At 32.4% G+C, this 23,121-nt stretch overlaps 1 long non-coding RNA gene across 2 annotated transcripts; it reads right to left on the bottom strand.

The window, feature by feature from the left end:
• Window positions 1-8,749: 8,749 nt before the first annotated feature.
• Window positions 8,750-15,216, bottom strand: LOC127705317 (uncharacterized). Of its 2 annotated transcripts, XR_007983830.1 has the most exons (3): window positions 14,912-15,216; window positions 10,759-10,844; window positions 8,750-9,390 (listed from the first exon to the last, which is right to left on the bottom strand). It is a non-coding gene; the product is annotated as an uncharacterized LOC127705317 (long non-coding RNA). The 2 variants fall into 2 exon arrangements; XR_007983826.1 differs by lacking the exon at window positions 14,912-15,216 and having other exon boundaries at window positions 10,759-14,412.
• Between the last annotated feature and the right edge of the window lie 7,905 nt (window positions 15,217-23,121).

Below are 23,121 nucleotides of genomic sequence, written 5' to 3'. Positions count from 1 at the left end.
ATCGAAAAAAAAAAAAAAAAATAAATAAAAAAAATAAACTAGATATGCACGATACCCCCTCTGCTCTGCCATATGCATGAGTATAGTTCCACATACTTCAGATTTGACAAACAGTGGTGTTGAAGTACAACTTGAAAGTGTTGCGATGTCTGTAAGACACAAACGATGCCCCCGCTTGACCACAATAAATTATAAATTTAACACTATGTATGATGATCTATCTTTTATTTTTATTCTGAATGCCTACACTTGCGTGACTGAAAAGGCTTCAACTTTCCAGTTTTAGTAGTCACCAAGTTCAACTTTCTATTTCCAGTGGTCATCAAGTTCAACTAGATACTACTAAAATGTCTTATTTATTGCAATAAGGACATTAAACTGTAGTAGTACAAAACATGTTTTCAATTATATAGCAAGTGAGAAGGAAATGAAGTCCAACTACCGGTTTTTGTGAATATCTAACATACCGCTTTCTGACTTTTTATACCTGGCATTTTGAGAATATTTGAAAAAAATCTAAATCCTGTGGACATGCACAAATCTATTATGTTGAAAAACATCTTACAAAATATTAAAGCTGTAGGAGGAGATTACCGGACAAACCATGTATCTATATCCGGACGGACGACTGGATGGACGAACGGACAGGTGTAAATTAATATGCCATTTTGTCAAAAAATTCGATCTAGCGGTTATGAATCACTATAATACCACTGAACCGTCGGACTATCGAACCGTCGGACCATTGAACCGTCGAACCATCGAACCGTCGGACCGTTAGACCGTCGGACTATTGAACCGTCGGATTACCACTACGGCCCCTTTTACATACAGGACTGAGGTGAAAATGAAATTTTGAGAATTAAAAAAAAAAAATTGTATTCATTGCATGATAAAGTACCTAAAAGCACTAGTGGTTTTAGTTTTATAAAGATTGCAGTAAAAGTAAACATATTCAAATTTATTTCTGAATATATTATTGAAAGTACTTCAGTTAACTGTGTATGTAGGTTCTGGGTCAGTGTTAGAAAGTGGTGAAAATTCTAAAAAGGCTAACACTATCCCTATGGGCCAGGAAATACTACCGTGCCACCTTAACTTGTATATATATGATGTACACTAAATAAATTAAGATAGCTTTTTCCCAATTCAATTTGTAAATTTATTAATAAAATTTTGATTAAGGGCAACTAGAATAAAACTTTTATAAAATTGCACAATTTTGCCTTATCTGTGGGTTATAATGTCAAAATGTACCTAGAAAGTAGAACTTTATAATCTTAATGTAACTTGAAATAGTGTTAAAATCAGAGGTTTCTTTGCATAGATAAGACAATTTTTTTTGGACAAAGAATGTGATTTCCATCTTATGTCAGAGTGATAGGATTCTTTATTTTTTTCTATGCAAATGTCAGGAATAGTTTTTTGATCCTGAAAAGCACAGAAAATAAATTGATTATGTACGGGGATATATTTTAATCTAAAGCATACATAAGAAAGAGACAAACATCCAACTTAGAGATATATTCTAGTACATGAATTGTCAAAGGATTTAAATAGAGGCTCTAATGAACCTGTGACGCTCAACTGAATCTTCAACAATTACCACTTTTTTGGTAAAAATCTTCATTAAAGGGGAATAAAAGTATTGAGAGTTAACTGACAATTTCAGTCATGTTGACGTATTTATAGATCTTATCCTGCTGATCATATTTCTGTTTTAAAGTTTCTTTTAATTTATTGTAGTTTTAAGATAATAGGCAAAAAAACGCCAAAATAGGCGGACGTGGCTATTAGGTACTTTCTAACATTCAACATTCAGTTCAAAGTGTCATTATTTAATGGTATAGGTGTAAATATGTGATTGCAGCATTATCCCCAGATTACAAGAAACAATGTTTCTTTTTGAAAAGAAGGGAGGCACAATCGAGAGCATCGCATATACTATCCCCTTTTACTGCAACATACTTTTCTTTTATAAAATATTGCCGGGAAAAGATTATTGACATTGAAGTCTTAAACCAGACCAATTAAGATGAAGGTATGATCTTAATAAGTATAGCATAGTCTTAACAGTCTTAACAGTATATCTGTTAAGAGTTAATAAGTTTTAGTTTTTCTCTATATAGTGATCCGTCTCTTCAGGGCGGAAAGTTGACGGGGGCGGAGGAATTGCATATTTTTTGGGTAGTTTTGCAAAAGCAGCTGTTGTTCGAAATTCCGTCAAATGAGTTCTCACTCTTATTTCCGGGATAAGAGTATTGACATATAGTAGAATATTGGACTATATTCAGAAGCAGCTATCTAGTAAGTCATGTATTTTCATCAAACTAAATATGCAAGCTACCTAAAATGAACAAGTGGCTCTTAAGAGCCTGAATAGCTCACCTTTCAAAAATATATCTGGCATTGCTGGTTTCGACTTGTCCTTTATGGTCTTAGAAAAAGTGTACGAAGTTGACGACTTGTTGAAGGAAATACGATTTCATTTGGGTTTCATTTATCTTTAAATATTTATCATATACATGATATAATTGATTCAATCTTGGCTTGAATTTTTGTGTTGAAATATGCAGTTGTATTCTATAATAACTAAACTCATTAAAGGCTGTGCATTCCATAGTAAAATCTTGTTTGTATTTTCTAGATAAAGAGTAAATACGGTTCCGTTTAAGAGTAACACGTTGCAGTTATCTCCCTTTGCATTAAATACAATTTTTAATGAATTCTCCCTTCACAAATAAGGATTAATTCAATTTTTGTGCATTTCCTTTAACTATTATAATACTACATATCCAAAAAAATTTACCCCGTTACTATAAATCCTATCAAAAGAATTACTATAAAATATTTTGCTTTGTTGAAAAATATTTTAGAAATGTATTGTTTTCTGGATAATATATAAGTGTAATACTATGACAAACGTCATTCATAGAAATAATATTTATTGTTTCATTGCATTTAATAAAAAATGTGAACTTTGTGGCAAAAAAGAGGGACGAAAGATACCAGAGGGACAGTCAAACTCATAGATCGAAAACAAACTGACAACGCCATGGCCAAAAATAAAAAGACAAACAGACAAATAACTTTTTTTAAAGTTTACCCTGACTTTTTTTTACCTAAATTGTCATCCTGACTTTTTTTTTTGCAAGTGTCTCATCCTGCCTTTTTTTTTTTATCAAAACTCCTGTCCTGCCTATTTTTTCAAATTTCATCCTAGCCCCCCCCCCCCCCCCCCCCCCCTCCCCCATAAAGATCAAATGGTAGCTCCCTTAGTAGGATAACTTTATGATAATTATGATTGATAGGGTAAATATATTTGATATATGGGGTCCTTCCAAGTTATACTTGTCCGTCAGACAGGTTCACCTCACCTTGACCTAATTTTAAGGGTCAGTGATCAAAATGAACTTTTCGTGGTCAAGTCTGTATCCCTGACACAGAAGTAAAAGTTCAACTATACTTGGTGTATGGTGCACATGTCTTTCTGGCAGGGTTCATTCGACCTTTACCTCATTTTCATGTTTTTTTTGTCATTATGATGTTGGTATCGTTTAAAGCTATAGCAGCACATGAGTTTTCATTAATGAGCTCATGAAATGATTTATCTGCTTCCTCAATTGTCACGTCCCTTGTCATCTGAAATTTTTTGGAGGAGTTATATCTAACAATATGGTAAATACATTCTTAGGGAATCGTAATTTTATAACAAAGTTAAGAGGTTATCATAGAAAAGATACAACTTTGAGCACCAATGGTACATTTCCTGTACAGGTTCGATGCAGTCGCCATTACATACTAGTACAAAATGCAGATATACATACACATTTTCATTATAACAGAATTAATTATAAATGCTATGATGTTTTTGTATTCCACTACAACTTAGTTCGTAGATAAGTATAATAAGGTATGCTTATAACGTTTTGATAACGCAAGATGTGTTATACTCCTTGTTTCGAAAAGTTCCCAGAAAATTATACACAAGGAAATGCCTGTACCAAGTCAGGAATATGACAGTTGTTTTCCTATTCGTTTTGGTGTGTTTAGGCTTTTGATTTTGCCATTTGATAAGGGACTTTCCGTTTTGATTTTCTTTGGAGTTCGATATTTTTGTTATTTTACTTTTTATATCTTTTACACACTTTCATATACTAGTATATTAAATTTCTTTCGACGGAAACTGTTCAGATCTGTGCTGCTTTTCATAAATTTGTGATCCATAACCGGATCCTTTATAAATACAAAACCCGGACCTCATTTTGTAAACTACATTGATACAACGGGGTCCTTCATTTTTGACCTGACCCATTTCTTTCGTTCCATGCATACACATACAACTATTGAGGTACTCAAAGTGTCTAATTCTGCAGTCTCCTTGAATAGATCTTTCTTTCTGTACGTTTCTTCCCGTACAATGTACAAAATTAATGTAATGAGAAATTAAACAATTTCGATGTAAGGTCCACTCTAATCATCATTTTGACGTGCAATTTTACATATTTCTCCATTAGTCTAGAACGGTTGTAGAAAATATTACATCTCACAATCGAAAATAATTATCCATCAATTTCATACAAATAACAAATCTAAAAAAAGAAATCTTACCTTTTCTCTGTTTGTAGTTTTCCGTCACCGTATTGGATATTAGATAATACCGAGACTAAACATTATACGGATATTGTTTGATTGATATTTTCTGCTATAAATTTTAGAAATTACTTTTAATTAAGGAATATATCTTCCTCATGCAAAGATCTGATTCCTAGTCCTGATTTCGTTCTTATTTAGGTCCTCTTTGATTTGATCGGCTCTTCAACCTTTGTATTTTATTTTGGATTTTAAGATATTTTGGCCTCGAGCATCACTGAAGAGACAATTATTGTCATAATACAGCTAAAATGGTACCGTTTATGTTATCTTAACAATATCTTTTCTAATCCACGGATGAACACGGTGGTTGATTCTGAGCAGTAATTCTTTACCCTTACGGAACACCTGCCTTCATAACTGTGATAGATATTATAGAAACTGTAAATGATAAATATGATCAGCAGGACAAGATTTACGAATAAGTCAAGTGATAGAAATAGTCAGTCGACTCCTAATCCTAATTTTGCACTTTGGTTAAGATTTTATCTTTTTTTTGTGTTTTGTTAAGCTTCCTCAGACAGAAAGGCACTGTTAACAGCAGAACCTGATATATAATTCAAGGTCTTCAAATATCCAACATGACCAAAATCGTCAGTCGATTCTGAATAGGAGTCACTTCATCTAAAAAACGATTTTTTACTATTTTTTTTTAAATAATCTATATTGCCCGGTATCAATTTGATGCAAAATTGCCAGGGAAACGGAACAGGCTCTTTGGAGCTTATTGTTTGTACTTGAATCAATTAAAGAATATCTATAATATTCTTCAGTTGGGCGATACATACCCTCAAGGAGACTGCATTGACTATCAGAGATATGATAAATTCAGAGAAATCGCTGAAAAGTATACTCATTTTCTTTGTAGGGTTATAAAAAGCTCCGAATATCTTCTAGTGTGATTTGTTTTTACAGCCGATAAAATTGATTACGTTTTACTATCACAATTAATGCGCGGTGAAATTCAACAACTTAAAGGTTGAACAAAAAGAATACATTTTGTTTTGTATCATAATGCAATCAAATGTGTAAATACGATGAGCCTACATCATAAAAAATGTGGAAGATGCCAAAAGGAGAATCAAAAACGCATCAGTCGAAGGGAGACTGACAAAATCATGGCAAACAAAACAAAATAAACAGCAAAGGACAAACACCCTTTTACAAAACACTACATGAAAACTTAATCTTAAGCAACATGAGTCCCACTTAAACCAAGGCTGATCTCAGGTCCCCCGGAGGTGTTATAATATCCTGCTTCTAATGTTGTTGTAGTTGTAAGTAGAACTTCTATTTTTTTTTTCAAATAGTTTTGAATCACCTAATTGGTAACACATTACAATATTTAGTTTCTAGTTGTATAAAAAATACGTATAAAATGTTACGCTTGCAAATCATCAGTACTAATTCGATTGAATTGTTTTACATTTGTCATTTCGGGGCTTTTATAACTGACTATGCGGTATGGGTTTTACTCATTGTTGAAGGCCGTACGGTGACCTATAATTGTTAATTTCGGTGTCATTTGGTCATTTTGTAATCGCAATTTGTAATATAAACGTTTTGATCTAATCATATGATTTTGCAGCTTTGGCGTGTGTTTACGCACCTGCGGTATCGGTTTCAATAATTATTTACTTGTATACTTTTATAATTGTTTTAGTGTACATAATACTATTTTATTTTCTATTTCTTAATTAATTTTCCATGTTTTAAGGTATAAGCATCGGAAAGCAAGACGGAATCAGCCACAAGTTCAAAACATAATGATTTAAAGTGATCGATCACAGTTTAAAAAAAACACAGGATACTTTTGTATTAACATTTGGAGCAACACCAGCTAATACACCATACAAAACATTTAAACATGGAATTCTTGCTAACACAACATCCCTACCAGAGGACATCACTAGCGAATTAAGAAAATCAAAAATCTTACCAGAGAAAACAACAATAGCAAATATCTTCACATTAGAAGATAGCAAAACAAATTATTATACCAAAGATATCTTTACAACTGTGCCAACTGCAACAAGAAAATCAGAAAACTATCTTCAAAGTAATTCGGAACCTGATGAAATCACTGAAGAATTAAAACTGAATTATATCAAAACAGCGACGGAAAAATCAACCTCAGAAGGGATGACAGCTGAAAGATTCGTACAGGAAGACGACAGATAATGCTAAAACCAAACAGTAGCAAAACCGATTTCCCAGACACAAAATCAGTTTTGGATACAACCACCTTACCAAGTGTTATGGACGAAACTACCATTTAAGTGAATGATATACTAGTACTAGACAAATTTACGGCGATGTCCGATAAAACTACAAAATCAAATATATGTAATGCAATGTTAACTACCCCGAGATCTAATACACAGGGTTAGGAGAATTTGTTTTCAACCACATCCAGAAGTATAACTGGAGATAAGTTATACATAACAACACCAAGTTCTAATGAAACGGTGACGGAAAAACACAAAAGTTTGGAGGTTGAACCGACTTCAAAAGTTGATAATTTGCAAGCTTCTACAAGTGCAATGGCTGCAGATTCACTCGTTACCATTCCAAACGCTTTCAATAAAGAGGAAGCTACCGTTTATAAAACAGAAATTACCACTGCAAAGCCTTCAAACATAAACAAAAGTCATAATTTAATAGCTGATACAACGAGTCAATCAAATAATGTTCCAACACAATCATCTTCAACAGATAAAATCTATACTACTAAAGGAAGAGACCGATTTCATTGAGCCGCAACTCATACAAAGTCGGAAATATTTGTGATATGACGTTTAATGTGGTGTTTTGTACTTCCTAAATTTGTCTTTGAAACAATCTTTTTTCCACAGAAAACGCCAATTTTTGAGAAAATATCCAAATTCGGAGACCGTTATTGATCCGTGTCTTATACGCTTTTGTGCATGCTTAGTCGACGTACTGCCCGACAACTCGGCCCACGGCCAATTAGCACTACTAAAACACTCTCACTAATTATTAAAAAAATACTACAAACTAGCACCACTGAGAAATGTTTTAATCATCAGTGCTCTAGGTTGTCTTCTTCTTCTCTGAGTTATTTCCTCCGTTCTAGGGGCACCTGTGTAACACCGATACAGAAGCTACTAATTGGACATTCAAACTCCTATGGAAGAAGAACTGACAAACTAATAAAAACTATCAACATAATGCATCAGTGCATAAAAACAGTTTGAGAAACACGAACCCAAGCTGTGTATCACCATAAACATTTCAAGTAGTCTTCAAGGTTTTTTTCTAGTGCTAACAAAGGCTACCACAGCAAATGATATTAGTCCCGTTGATAAAGAATCATCACATGAAAACACAACAGTTAACCATGGAGGTAAATACAGAACACTGGACACTTTTAATTTGCAAAACACTCATTTGCAAATCCGCCGCCGCCTCTCCTTACACCTACAGTGTCGTGTATATAACCAAAATGTGCAGAATTACATGGGATTCAATAATTTCATTGCTTTTCTGCTGTTATTATTATATATATTTTGTAATTTGATTTAGAAAAACATGGGATTTTCAATATCCCATGGGATACGGCAATTCCCATGGGATTGACCATTATCCCATGGGATTTTGGTTAAATCCCATAGGATTTTTTTGGGTCCCATGGGATAATTGTAGTCCCATGGGATATTTGTTGTCCCATGGGACCAAAAAAATCCCATGGGACTGTAATTATCCCATGGGATTTTTAATATCCCATGGGACAAAATAAAATCCTATGGAATTCAAATTATTAATATACAGTAATGTGTATGTTACAATGAATTCTGTTTGGTAGTAAAAAGTTTATAATATAAATATTAGTGTATTTTGGGTTTTTTCATTTTGTCACAAACATGTTTTTAATTTGTTTATATGACAATAAAGATTATTATTATTTTGGAAAGTATAATAATATTTAAAGTTAAAAAATAAAATCCTTTAACTGAAATAAAATGATGACATGTCTTAATAAAAGAAAAAAATATTGATTTGAAATCTTTGTCTTGTTTGTTTTATTATGAAAAATAGAACTGAAAAACTGACTGAATAAATTGACAAAGCACAGTTAATAGTTTACTCTTTTAATGAGGTAAAGTTTTCTTTGTTATAGTTCCATTGCAATACATGAATATGCAAACAATTTGAATCTTATACCTTTGTGGTGTTCATAATATTACGTTTATATTTGCAAATTTATAAAATAAACACTTTTCCTGTTAAGTTTTAGTTTTCTTGTTTCAGCTTGCTATGTACAATTATTCAGTCCACTACATAAGAGTCAAGTAAATAAATTATTTCATCCACTAGAATATTCCTACAATTCTTAGACAAAACATTTTTGCAATCTGTTCTTCAATAATCCTCCTCCGTACATCTTTATTGGATGGAGCGATTTAAATGAGTGGACAAAGCAAGTTCATTTGGACAACAAATTACTAATATATTTTTTCATTCCTCCCTTCTTTCAATTGATAATTACGTTGTTGCATTTACATGATTTAGTTCTTGTGCATCTATGATCATGATAATATGACTCCTTTTTGTTTATAGTCATTATGTTGAAATTTCCTCTTTCTTATGTAGGAAAAAAACACATTCCATTTCAAATTAATAAAAAAGTCACACTATATAGAAAAATATCAACTTTAAGTTTTCTGTTCAGTATTGACCTGTTGAATGATGATCATGAAAACCAAGATGTCTGACCTACAAATACACAAAACTCAAAAATTATAAATGAAGAGAAATACAGCAATAAAATGGCTACTTTATCATGTTTATGTACATTTTGATAAAACTTTCATTTGAATATTTAAAATTGTAAGTACTCTTATTTCAGTGCTTTGTGTCTATGGTTTTCATATTAGTTGTTTTTGTGCCTTGTTGCAGTCTTTTGAGTTAAGCCAATTGCAACAAATGTTTACAGTTTGTTCAAAGCTTGTGCTGTTATTAAAACCACTGTCCTAGGTTAGGGGTGGGATGGGTGCTCACAAAATGTTTATTTTATTAGTTGATATTTGCTATGAATTAGCTGTCAGTAACTGTGAGTACTAATAGATCTGTATGTTGAGTCTTTTTTGTTACAGGGAAAGAATAAATGTCCAGCCACATCCGGTCTGTGTTTTTGATAGCTGTTTTTCTGCTTTGTTGCATTCTAATGAGTTAATAAAATTGAGAATGAAAACGGGAATGTATAAAAATAACCTGACCCAAGAGCAGAAAAAAACCCTTTTCAACTGATTTTATAGTTTTTATATTGAACTGACACTTACACCACTGTCCTTAATTAGAGGGGGATTTGGTGCCAGCAAACATGTTAAACCATGCCACATTTTGTAAGTGTCTGTCCCAAGTCAGGGGTCTATTATTCAGTGGTTGTCAATTGTTGCTATATATCATATTTGTTTTTTGTTTATTGTTTTGTGCAAAACTCAGGCACTTAGCTTTCGCCTTTGTGGTGTATCCCCCAAGCATGTTTAGTATGGATAGACATTATGCCCTTTTTAAATGACGCCATGCCCTTTTTGAATTGTTTTACATTTGTTTTTTTGAATTTCATGGCCTTTTATAGATTACTATGCAGTATAGGGTTTGCTCATTGTCGAAGGCTGTACAGCGAACTAATTTTGTTAAATTTCATGTCATTTTATCCTTATTGGAGAAAAGTCTCAATGGCAATCATACCGCTTCTTATTTTCATATCAACCCTGCCATATTTTGCCTGTCCGAAATCAGGAGCCTGTACATAGTTCAGTGGTTGATGTTGGTTCACGTCCGTCATATTTGTTTTTTCATAACTTGTTCATTTTTATGAATTAGTCTGGTATATTTGAAGTTTGAATTGATGTTTTGTTCCAAATTTTGTTTGTGGTGTCTTTTATAGATGACTATATCATGTATAGGTTATGGGTTTTCTCATTATTTACAGGTCATCATTGGCCTCTAATAAGTAATTGCATTGCTTTCATCCACTTAATTGAACTCTGGTGGATAGTTTTCTCATTTACCATACCACATCTTATTTTCATAATAATCATTATTCAAGGGCAATAACTTTTATAGAAGTGGACTTACCATTTAGGCTTTGTTGACGTCTGAAATCTATTTTTGTTGATAATCTCTTTTGTTTATAGTTTCCCTTTATCTTTAATGTTCTTGCCCTACACATAAAAGGGTAAACATTATCATTTAATGACAATAACTACTATTACATAATTAGTAGGCAACTGACAATTTTGGATCATTTGTATATCTTGTCATGCTCATCATTTTTTTTGTTTAATATTGTCAATATTCTATGAAAATGAGGTCACAGTAATATTAACCTTGGCAGACAGACTTCTTATTTTTATATGACACCTTGCAGTCATTCCATACACTTACAAGTAGACATATGCTTATAATATCTGATAAAAAGAAAAAACCAAGAAAACTTAGCATTGACCAAAGAACCATAAAATACGGTCATGGTTATATAAATCTGCCAGACAGACATGCACACCTTACAATCGTTACATCCGCCAAATATAATTTACCTGTTGCTTAAAGCATATGATAAACTGACAAAACAATGCAAACTTTTCATTGACCAATGAACCATGAAAATGAGGTCAAGGTCATATAAAACATGCCAGACAGACATGTGCATCTTACAATCATTCCATTCACCAAATATAGGGGCCTTATTGCTTACAGTATCCGAAAAATAGACCAAACCACAAAAACTAAACATTGTCCAATGTACTATGAAAATAAAGTCAAGGTAAGACGAAACTTCTGAGTCAAACATATCATGATATGCACCTTACTATCATTCCATACACCAAATATAGTTGACCTATTGCTAATTTGAAAATAAGAAAATAGAAAAACTGACCAAAAAACAAAAAAATAACATTGAGCAATGAACCATAAAAATGAGGTCAAGGTCGAATAAAACATGCCAGACTAACATGTACATCCTTAAAAATTTTCATACACCAAATATACTTGACATGTTGCATACAGTATTAGAATAAAATGCTCCGCTAGGTGCAGCTTGATACGACCGCAGAGTTAGAACCCTGAACAGTTGGGGCAAGTATGGACACAACATTCAAGTTTGATACAGCTCTGAATTTGGATTGCGATTAAATATTTGACACAGCATAGGTTTCTGACACAGAATGAATGTGGTCTAAGAACTTAAAATTTTTTAATTTACCTATTATGGTCCAATATGCAAAATCTAAATACATACACGGTTAGATTCAGCATATCAAAGAACCCCAAGAATTCAATTTTTGTTAAAATCAAACTAAGTTTAATTTTGAACCCTTTGGACCTTAATGTAGACCACTTTGAAAAGGGGACCAAAAATTAAGAATCTAAATACACGGTTAAATTCAGCATATCAAAGAAGCCCAATATTTCAATTTTTGATGAAATCAATCATATCATTATTATTTGCTTTTATACATAAATAAAAAATAACCAACTTAAAATGGAAAATTTTAAAGAAAAAAAATAGGAAAAAAAAATCCCCCCCCATTTTTTTAATCCCCTTATGATTCATCACCCCCAAACTCAATCCCAGCCTTCCCTTTGTAGTATGTTACCTTGCAGTACAATTTCAGAAAGATCCATACACTTGAACACAAGTTATTGTCTGGAAACTAGAAAAATGCTTGTTTTTTTGCCCCTTTTTGGCCCCAAATTCCTAAACGTTTAGGGCAATTACCCCCAAACTCAAACCCAGCTTTCCCTTTGAGATATGGAACCTTGTAGTACAATTTCATAAAGATTCATACACTTACACACAAGTTATTGTCCTGAAACTAGAAAAGGCTTGTTTTTTGCCCCTTTTTGGCCCCTAATTCCTAATATTTTAAGGCAATTACCCCCAAAATCAATCCCAGCCTTCCCTTTGTGGTATGGTACCTTGCAGTACAATTTCAGAGAGATCCATATACTTGAACACAAGTTATTGTCTGGAAACTAGAAAAATGCTTATTTTTAGCCCCTTTTTGGCCCCTTATTCCTAAACGTTTTGGGAAATTACCCCCAAACTCAATTCCAGCTTTCCCTTTGTGATATGGAACCTTGTAGTACAATTTCAGAAAGATCCATACACTTACACACAAGTAATTGTCATGAAACTAGAAAAATGCTTGTTTTTTGCCCCTTTTTTGGCCCCTAATTCCTAAAATTTTGAGGCAATTACCCCCAAAATCAATCCCAGCATTCTCTTTGTGATATGGAACCTTGTGGTACAATGTCAGAGAGATCCATACACTAACACACAAGTTATTGTCTGGAAGTTACAAAAATGCTTATTTTTGGCCCCTTTTTGGCCCCTAATTCCTTAACTGTTGGTACCATAACCCCAAAAATCATTCCGAACCTTCTTTTTGTGGTATTGAACCTTATGGTAAAATTTCATATAGATCCATTCACTTTAACTAAAGTTCTTGTGCGAAAACCAATGTGTCTTCGGACGAAGACGCCAATGTCATACCAATATACGACCGCAAAAATTTTTTGCGGCCGTATAAAAACTGGACATTTTTACCTAGGAATAGTGATGTCTTGGACTAGGAAAATTAGTCTGGGGACATAAATTACTGACATCAGACTAAATATACTAGTAAATTCTGTATCCATGGACTTTTTATACTAGTTATATTTGTCTGACCAGACAATTTTTACAAGGACTAATTTATCTCTTACACTAGTTCTCAGAGAGACATGTCACCTTACCTTGACACATAATTCTGACTCTGAACAAACCAGTATTTGCTCTTACTCCTTAATAATACTGCGTGCTTAGGGGAGAAGCAGCAAATACCAACTTTAAAGTCTTTGGTTTTACCCTGTTGGGTTCAAAATAAACAACCTTCTGCACTTGAGGTTAACACGCTACCACGAGACCAGGCAGTATAATATAAGGAGTTTACCCAAGATTTAAAGTTTCCAAGTTTTTGCAAAAACTGGATCAAAATCATCATTGAAAAGCAATAACTTTTTAATAAGATTTACAAATGTAAGTTTCTCTTTAAATATTACAGTTTTAGAGATAAAAAGGCAAATTCAAGAAATATGAAGAAAAAAAAAAGGTAAAAATCTGTATTTAAGGCAACAACTCCTATGAGTCAGCTGCCAGTTTTGATGCCATTTAAAATGGACAGTAGATTTTATTTTTCAACATTCTGATCATTTCTACCCTTGTCAGATATCGTCTATCTATTTTGGCCTTTTGTAGCTTATTACGCAGTTTGGCTTTTTAGCCCATTGTTGAAATCTGTACGGTGACCTATATAGTTGTTAACTTCTGTCTTTAGTTTCTGTTGAAGAGCCTACGGTGACCTATATAGTTGTTAACTTCTACGTCTTTAGTTTCTGTTGAAGAGCCGTCACATTGGCAATGTCCAATGATACCATATTTGTATATGTTTTTGTCATGTAGGTGTAAGGGAGTTACCATTTGATTTTTATGGGGGGGGGGGGGGGGGGGTAGGATGAAAAATGTTGTCCTGCATTTTTTTTAAGTTGTAATCTCTGTCCTGCCTTTCTATTTTTCACTCTATTCGATCCTGCCTTTTTTTTTTATTAGTTTATCCTGACTTTTTTTTACATAAATTGTCATCCTGCCTTTTTTTTTTTTTTGCCATGTTGCTCATCCTGCCTTTTTTTTTTACTCAAAACTCCTGTCCTGCTTTTTTTTACAAATTTCATCCTAGCTTCCCCCCCCCCCCCCATAAAAATCAAATGGAAACTCCATAAGGAGACAACCTTTTGATGTTCTGGTGGGATAAAAAGTGGACACAGATTTTTCATCACCTGGCCTGGTTATTTTTTCAGGGTTCGTAAGGATAGAAAATCCGGCAAATTGTAACAATTAAACCCCTGTTGTACGACCATATTTGCCAAAAGATTAGTCCAAAAATTTATGACGTCTTGCAAGGCTATTTTAACTTTTTTCTGGCCACATAATAGTCAAAGTTGTGACTGAGTGCGGAAATATGAAGATAGATGGATAGAAAAAAATTAAAATAGTCTTGCAAGACGTCATAATCATTTTGACTACCTAAAGATGTAACCTTATTCTTACTTGTTTGGGGAAAAGGAGAATTAACCGAACCACTATACAATCTAAATCAGTGAACTGAATTATTGTCTTTTGCAGTAGTCCGAGTCGACATCTGTAACTAATCATGCAAATTGATAGTCAACAGTATCGTCGATATACCTTTTTCAAAATGTCAGCTTACGACAAAGAATCACTGGTGATAGGGGAGTGTAACCAATAAATTGATCCTAAATCAGATAAGATTTTCCCAGTAACGGAGAACCCCTTTCTTTGAGTGACTCTTGAGTGAATATAAATAGTGACGGGGGTCTCACAAATAAATATAAATCTGAATTTCAGGAACATCGATAAGCAAAGTAAACTTACATATTTATCTCGAAGTTATTTACGTTAAAGACAGACTGTGCTCCTGAATTAATGTATTAACTTATACATTTGCGTATATTACTCGGGGGGGGGGGGGGGGGGGCACTTCCTATATACAAGGTGATAGGACGTGCCGCTGGAATAGGTCACTTTTTCTAGCTTGAAAATATGGGAATAGGTAGGGAAAACTGTCAGAAATATATGATAAGGTCGATAAAGTTCCAATTACTTGTATATGTACTTGTATATGCAAAGCCCTGTCATTTTTTCACAGCCGAAAGTCTCGCCGTAAGTAAACATTACACACAGAATCTTAGCCTTAAATATTCCACTTTTCCAACACACCCCACGAAACCCAACCAATATGGGAAAAGGTTACAATTTTACCGACGCAATATATGAAAAGGTATACATTTTTAAGATCTAAATTATATGAAAAGGGTGGGGTAATAGAACCCAAGCGAAACCCCTATCAATTAAGTATTGAAGTGCCCCTCCCCGTCCCCACCCTCCGATGTATTTTACTGCTACAATCACGCGACCGTTGCTGAGCAGAGAACCATACTTTCAAGCCAGGGTCAGTCTATACTAACAGTTATAGTATAGAAAGTCCCTGTAAAAAGACAGGCAAATCCTAACAGTACTGTAACTTAATGATACATGTATATCAAGTTACAGCACCTTACCCAGCACAGTTAGCACACTGCATGGTGTGTGTGTCAGTCTTATAATTAAAACTGTGTAGGTTCATATCGTTTGATTCAACGTTTTTTCGGATATTTTTAGGACCGTTGTCAACATGGTCAAATCCGACCTGCCACTTTGCAACCTGACCTGCAAAAATATAATTCGACTAAAAACAAAGCCAGTCAAAATTGCTTTTTGAGACTGGGCGACTGAAAAAGTTTTAAAATGTGACCTTGTGACCCTACTTGAAATTCTCCATTCATCGGCGTGTGTCGGTGTGGCTAAAAAAGGGGGCATTGGTTTTTTTTCTTGGGACAAAAAATTGTTTCTATCTTTGTTAAAAAAAATCAAGACCAATCATAAACTTTTTTTTCAAAACTCAGTGTCGTATTTTATTGTTTTCCCAACAATGTTTAATAAAAGCTTAAAATGTTTGTTTCACTTCCCTCTGACTTCCCTCCTGATTTTTTTTCTCAAGAAATTATAGAATCTGTAAATGGATATATGTCTGTAGTCACAGTCATGCATTTAGATAAGAAATTCCAGCATGCATCATCAAATAATTCATGTGTATTTGTGACATCAACAAAACTGAAACATTATATTATTTCCCAGTAATTATGTAAATCATTTTGATTTACAAGTATATATGTCTGTATATATCTCACCCAGCACAGTTAGCACACTAATATATAATGCATGTATATATCTCACAGGCACTTGTCTCAGAAAAAAAATCTATATACTTCAATTAAGGTATATAGGGGAAAAAATCTGAGACAAGTGCCTGTGATATATCTGTCAGTCCTAGAATAATAAATATAATAATTGTATCTTAATCTTTGGAAAAATCCAATTATTAAATTGTTAAATTCTTTTACTTCATAATTATGTCAAAGTATACTTTTTAAAGTTTTAAATTTTAAAGTTAAAATAAATATTCCGTTTTGATCTAAGGAAAAAAAAAATTAACTGTAATGACATGGTCAGTCAACGGATTTGTTGCATGGCTGATTACAGGTAATTAAAGCATGCAGTAATTTTCCATTACGACAGTGCGTGTACCCTGGGGTGTGTATAACGTTTTAGAAATACCATAGTTTTCTAGAGAACATCCTGTCGATGTGTAATACAGATTGATGACATTACACAAAATTTATTTCGTTAAATATAGTTAAGTATCTGTGTCCATTCCCTGTTGCAACACTACAAATTTTTCGAAGAAAAAAATGTTAAAATTTGAAGAAAAAAAAATCATTTATATAAAATAAAGAAGAAAAAAAGTAGCAAATAAACTTATGTTATTTGCCTATCCTGCAGTAGACAAGAAATTGAGGATGAATACCATTTCTTCTCAGTCTGTCCATGCTATACATCATTGAGGGATACCTATATACAAAATATTAATAAAAATCTTAATTTCAATTTTATTAAATTGCAGTCACCTATAACACTGAGGCATATGACCGCACTTTTAAATAGCAGTCTGCCAGTCATTATAAATATCACCATAAAGTATATTAATGATTGTTTTTTATTGAGAACATCTGTATAACTTATGTTTCTAAAAATACATGAATATTGTTTTTACAAAAAGAAGTTTAATACATTTTTCATTTTGTATGTAATAATTGAAGCCATTTCGAAATATAAGAAATCTTCACATAGTCGGGAAATTTTCAATTCAAGTTATTTCATTTGAAAACGTTAAAAAATATAGATCTTATTCGATGTATAATGTGGCGTTCTTGGATATCAAAACCCCGTTTAAATAGGGTTTGTCTACTTTCGTCTATTGTCGAACATTCTATAATCAAGGATTTGTACAAATCCTTGCTATAATATAATGAATCGCGTCGCCAATATCACCACAATTACATAAATTACAAATACAATCTTCTCCTAAATATTTCTAACAATTTCAATAGGAAATTTTGAGTCGAAACTGAAGAACCAAATCTACAAAAAGAATCACTATTTTTTATAGTAGTAGGCGACGAAAACTAAACTGTTTATAATCTTTTTTTTCTCCTAAATTTATTGAAACTCTTGAAATGATTTAACATTATCTATAGACAGCTTACAAATTCAAATCTTTTTAGAAGTATATGAGTGTATAGTAATAATTTGTTCATTAACCCCCCTTTTTTCTTCTATAAAATTACATTGTAATCGATTTTATTTCCAAATTTGTGTTTGCTAGGATTGACACTTAGAACGTACAACATAAAGTAACAAGTAAAAAGTCACGATTCAGTTTTGGGATATTTTTTTCTTTGAATAAACTTAATTGTAAAAACGTTTCAGCATTTTTCTGAAATATTTTTAAAAGGAAACGGACTTGTAAACAAAATTTATTTTTTAATATTAATATTGAACAATGATTGTTAAGAAAACAATCTGCCAAAGTGGTTTGGTAATTAACTGGTTTCATGCTTTCAAAAATGTCTCCTTTTTATAAATTTTTGATAAAAAAAAAAAAACTATTTGAAGGCGAATTAATCATTTCCTCAACTAAATACATTTATCTATAAATAAAGTCAATTTGTCAAGAACTTTCTCTCATATATTTAAACAATTGTAAAATAATTAATTTAAACTTTTGTACTGCGACTTTCGGTCCGTTTACCAATACTTATTCCTTGTTAGGTTTTTTCATATCCATTTACGAATACTTATAATGTGATAATTTTCGGAAGCTTTTATCCTATTTTCATATCAAACAACCATGTTACCCGTAGAACGGAGTTAAGTACAAATTTAGGAATTTAGTACTTAAAATTTTCAACAACAAAATTTTATACTTTCATTTACCTGGATTTTGTTCTACGCTTCGAAGCCGCCACCCTGTATCAAACATAGCAAACACCTCGCATGGCGTATTCACGATGTTGAGGGATTGACAATATACAATCAAAGTTAGCAATATACAGCAAGTAAGTAATTGGGTGTTGAATGCCAGTAGATCTGAATTTGTAAATTGAATTTAACCTGTTTAGAATGTATATTGGTGAATTGTTTAATAAAATTACACACATATGATAATCTGGGCTGATATGCATAAAACCACTTTAAGTTCAAAGTATCAATGAAACTGGGTCTGCATGAAAAAATGACTTATCACATAATACCAGAACCTATGTTTACTGTTAGATGATAAGAAAATATAACTGTAGGCCTAGTTTACAAATTATTTATTCTTTTAATTTCTATTTGACTGTCTGGGTGCTTCTTATGTGTTTTAAATATTTGCGTTTTGTATGCTATAGTTAAGTTTTATAGACTGTTGTACGTCATTTGGTCGTTTTTAAGTTTTTGCCATGGCGTTGTCAGTATGTCTTCGACCTATAAGTTTTATATAATCTGCATCTCTTGTGCTGTATTTTAAAATGTATCTTTACACATTCATCAATACACCAAAAAATATGAATAAAGCTTTCGTATATATAAAAATAAGGAGATGTGGTATGATTGGTAATGAAACAACTATCCGGGATATTTTGAGACAAAGTGCACGTATCAGCAGTCAGCCGAAACCACTAAGCGTTTTGCATCCATACGTTGTTTTTTTTCGGGATACTGACTGCATAGTAAATTATCAATGTACTAGTTAGTTAATGTTCTCGAGGGATGACCCTATTACAGAGACATATATACCATGTGTTATAGTAGTCTCAGATATATACACATATGTGTATATATGTCTCTGCCCTATTACGTGTCAGTAACATTCTCGACACGGTCCATTTTTACGGCGGCTCAGTTTTGTCTTAAGAATAAACATAATTGATAAGTTTCTTTCCCCTGCATTCCTCGATCGCACTTGTAAATAGCACATTGGGTCCAAGGACACAGTTATCGTCCTTTGGTTTTCGTTGTCTACAAATATAGTCCCTAGTGTGAACAGTGTATAACTTGCATTTTTTTTTGATACACTTTCCCAATTTATTTCTTGATATTTTATGCATGAAATATTGAGTAAGGGGATGAAATTACATGTTAAAAAAATTTGGGTGCTGAATCTTTATGTTAAGTAGTGATTTGGTCCAGTTAAAAAAGGTCAAAAATTAGAATGTCTGAAGCTGTCAAACTGAATTTTAGCCCCCCTTAACACAGAATTGTCAATATTTTGAGTTAGAGCTGGTAGAAGTTTCTATAATTTTGATATTATTTGTATCAATAGTAGTACACTACACTGTAAAAATCTTTTTGAGATAGAGCAGGTGCGATTTTTTTAATTTGAATTTATTGTCTAAAAGAAATGCACTACGAAATAACTGTGTTCTCGGGCCTAAGAGATGAATTCCGTAAATGTAGATTCTGTACTTTGGCAACTTTCCTGAATGGTTTGCTGGTTTCAATTTGTCAAACTCAATAAATGTAAAGGATTTACATCGTTGTTTGACAGAAATTCTGTTAAAATGTCCCATTTTGGCATTATACGGCTAAAATAAGCATTTTAAAGCAGTTTCCATTTTATGCCTAAGAGCCATGCTGACTTTCTATCTGACAGCTTTTTATGTTCCTGATATTTGTGTTTCTATGCTTAAATCAAATTTAATTAACCATTTGTGAACTCGGAATCTAGAGAAAAGTAGATTATCACAGAAAAAATGTGCAGAATATTTGTATTTATGTCCCTGGTTAAACGGCCTGTTTGATGTATGTGAAATGTGAAGAGCTTTGTACATAAAATCTGTAGTCCATCACAAATATTTCACTAAATCTGTAAAAAAAACACTTTACAATGATCAGTACACCCTATTCATTTCATATGCTACCATAATTTTCTTCTTTAGGATAGTAAGTGGTTCAAATATATGCCAAATGAGACTAAAACTACATGCAAGTTTTCCATTGAAAAGTGAAAAACTGGTCATCAGACCATACTGTCTGCAAAAAAAAGTTGAATTCAAGAGTCCTTTTGCAATTAGACTTCTTGTATCATGACATCTTAGCATAGAAATGAGCAAAAAGTAACAAATTTCAATTTCTTATAGCCTCTGTGTGCATTTTTATATGTAAATATGGGCTACGGCCTAAATCGACTCTAAATAATTCTCAGTCTTACATGGCCTAAGACTATTTTATACTCATGTGGTATGCTTTTTGTAACTTTTCTTTATATTCAAAGTACATTTAATATATATGGAAGAATAATGTATGGTTAAAAAACTTCAAAAACTTCAAATTTGTTGAAAAAAATGCATGTCTATGTAAGGCTTCCCTTAATTCGAAAATCTCTATTTTCAGGCACAGGCTCATATAAATTTGACTTTTGAATAACTGTAATAAATCTGATAAATCAAATGAGTGTTCCGTTGCTTTTAATACTTATTATATTAAATTCAAGAGTATTTAAAAAGCAAATTTTTGCAATATTTAAATTTTTTAGGCCAAAATCTTGACAGTTGAAAATATTTGATTTAAACGTCAAAAATAAACATCCAAATTTCAATATTAAAATGGCCCTAGTTTCTATAATATATATCCTATGGCCATGAAACTTGGCCAACTATCTTATAATTGCCTAAGCTTAGGTCATGCCAAGTTTTATTAACATTGGTCAAGTCTTTCTATCCTATTAGGTCCAAGGACACAGTTATCGTCCTTTGGTTTTCGTTGTCTACAAATATAGTCCCTAGTGTGAACAGTGTATAACTTGCATTTTTTTTTGATACACTTTCCCAATTTATTTCTTGATATTTTATGCATGAAATATTGAGTAAGGGGATGAAATTACATGTTAAAAAAATTTGGGTGCTGAATCTTTATGTTAAGTAGTGATTTGGTCCAGTTAAAAAAGGTCAAAAATTAGAATGTCTGAAGCTGTCAAACTGAATTTTAGCCCCCCTTAACACAGAATTGTCAATATTTTGAGTTAGAGCTGGTAGAAGTTTCTATAATTTTGATATTATTTGTATCAATAGTAGTACACTACACTGTAAAAATCTTTTTGAGATAGAGCAGGTGCGATTTTTTTAATTTGAATTTATTGTCTAAAAGAAATGCACTACGAAATAACTGTGTTCTCGGGCCTAAGAGATGAATTCCGTAAATGTAGATTCTGTACTTTGGCAACTTTCCTGAATGGTTTGCTGGTTTCAATTTGTCAAACTCAATAAATGTAAAGGATTTACATCGTTGTTTGACAGAAATTCTGTTAAAATGTCCCATTTTGGCATTATACGGCTAAAATAAGCATTTTAAAGCAGTTTCCATTTTATGCCTAAGAGCCATGCTGACTTTCTATCTGACAGCTTTTTATGTTCCTGATATTTGTGTTTCTATGCTTAAATCAAATTTAATTAACCATTTGTGAACTCGGAATCTAGAGAAAAGTAGATTATCACAGAAAAAATGTGCAGAATATTTGTATTTATGTCCCTGGTTAAACGGCCTGTTTGATGTATGTGAAATGTGAAGAGCTTTGTACATAAAATCTGTAGTCCATCACAAATATTTCACTAAATCTGTAAAAAAAACACTTTACAATGATCAGTACACCCTATTCATTTCATATGCTACCATAATTTTCTTCTTTAGGATAGTAAGTGGTTCAAATATATGCCAAATGAGACTAAAACTACATGCAAGTTTTCCATTGAAAAGTGAAAAACTGGTCATCAGACCATACTGTCTGCAAAAAAAAGTTGAATTCAAGAGTCCTTTTGCAATTAGACTTCTTGTATCATGACATCTTAGCATAGAAATGAGCAAAAAGTAACAAATTTCAATTTCTTATAGCCTCTGTGTGCATTTTTATATGTAAATATGGGCTACGGCCTAAATCGACTCTAAATAATTCTCAGTCTTACATGGCCTAAGACTATTTTATACTCATGTGGTATGCTTTTTGTAACTTTTCTTTATATTCAAAGTACATTTAATATATATGGAAGAATAATGTATGGTTAAAAAACTTCAAAAACTTCAAATTTGTTGAAAAAAATGCATGTCTATGTAAGGCTTCCCTTAATTCGAAAATCTCTATTTTCAGGCACAGGCTCATATAAATTTGACTTTTGAATAACTGTAATAAATCTGATAAATCAAATGAGTGTTCCGTTGCTTTTAATACTTATTATATTAAATTCAAGAGTATTTAAAAAGCAAATTTTTGCAATATTTAAATTTTTTAGGCCAAAATCTTGACAGTTGAAAATATTTGATTTAAACGTCAAAAATAAACATCCAAATTTCAATATTAAAATGGCCCTAGTTTCTATAATATATATCCTATGGCCATGAAACTTGGCCAACTATCTTATAATTGCCTAAGCTTAGGTCATGCCAAGTTTTATTAACATTGGTCA

The sequence above is a fragment of the Mytilus californianus genome, unplaced genomic scaffold, assembly GCF_021869535.1.
Source record: "Mytilus californianus isolate M0D057914Y unplaced genomic scaffold, xbMytCali1.0.p SCAF_1, whole genome shotgun sequence".
NCBI lineage: Eukaryota > Metazoa > Mollusca > Bivalvia > Mytilida > Mytilidae > Mytilus > Mytilus californianus.
Note: the sequence above shows the minus strand (reverse complement) of the source record. Positions and strands in the feature narration are given on the sequence as shown.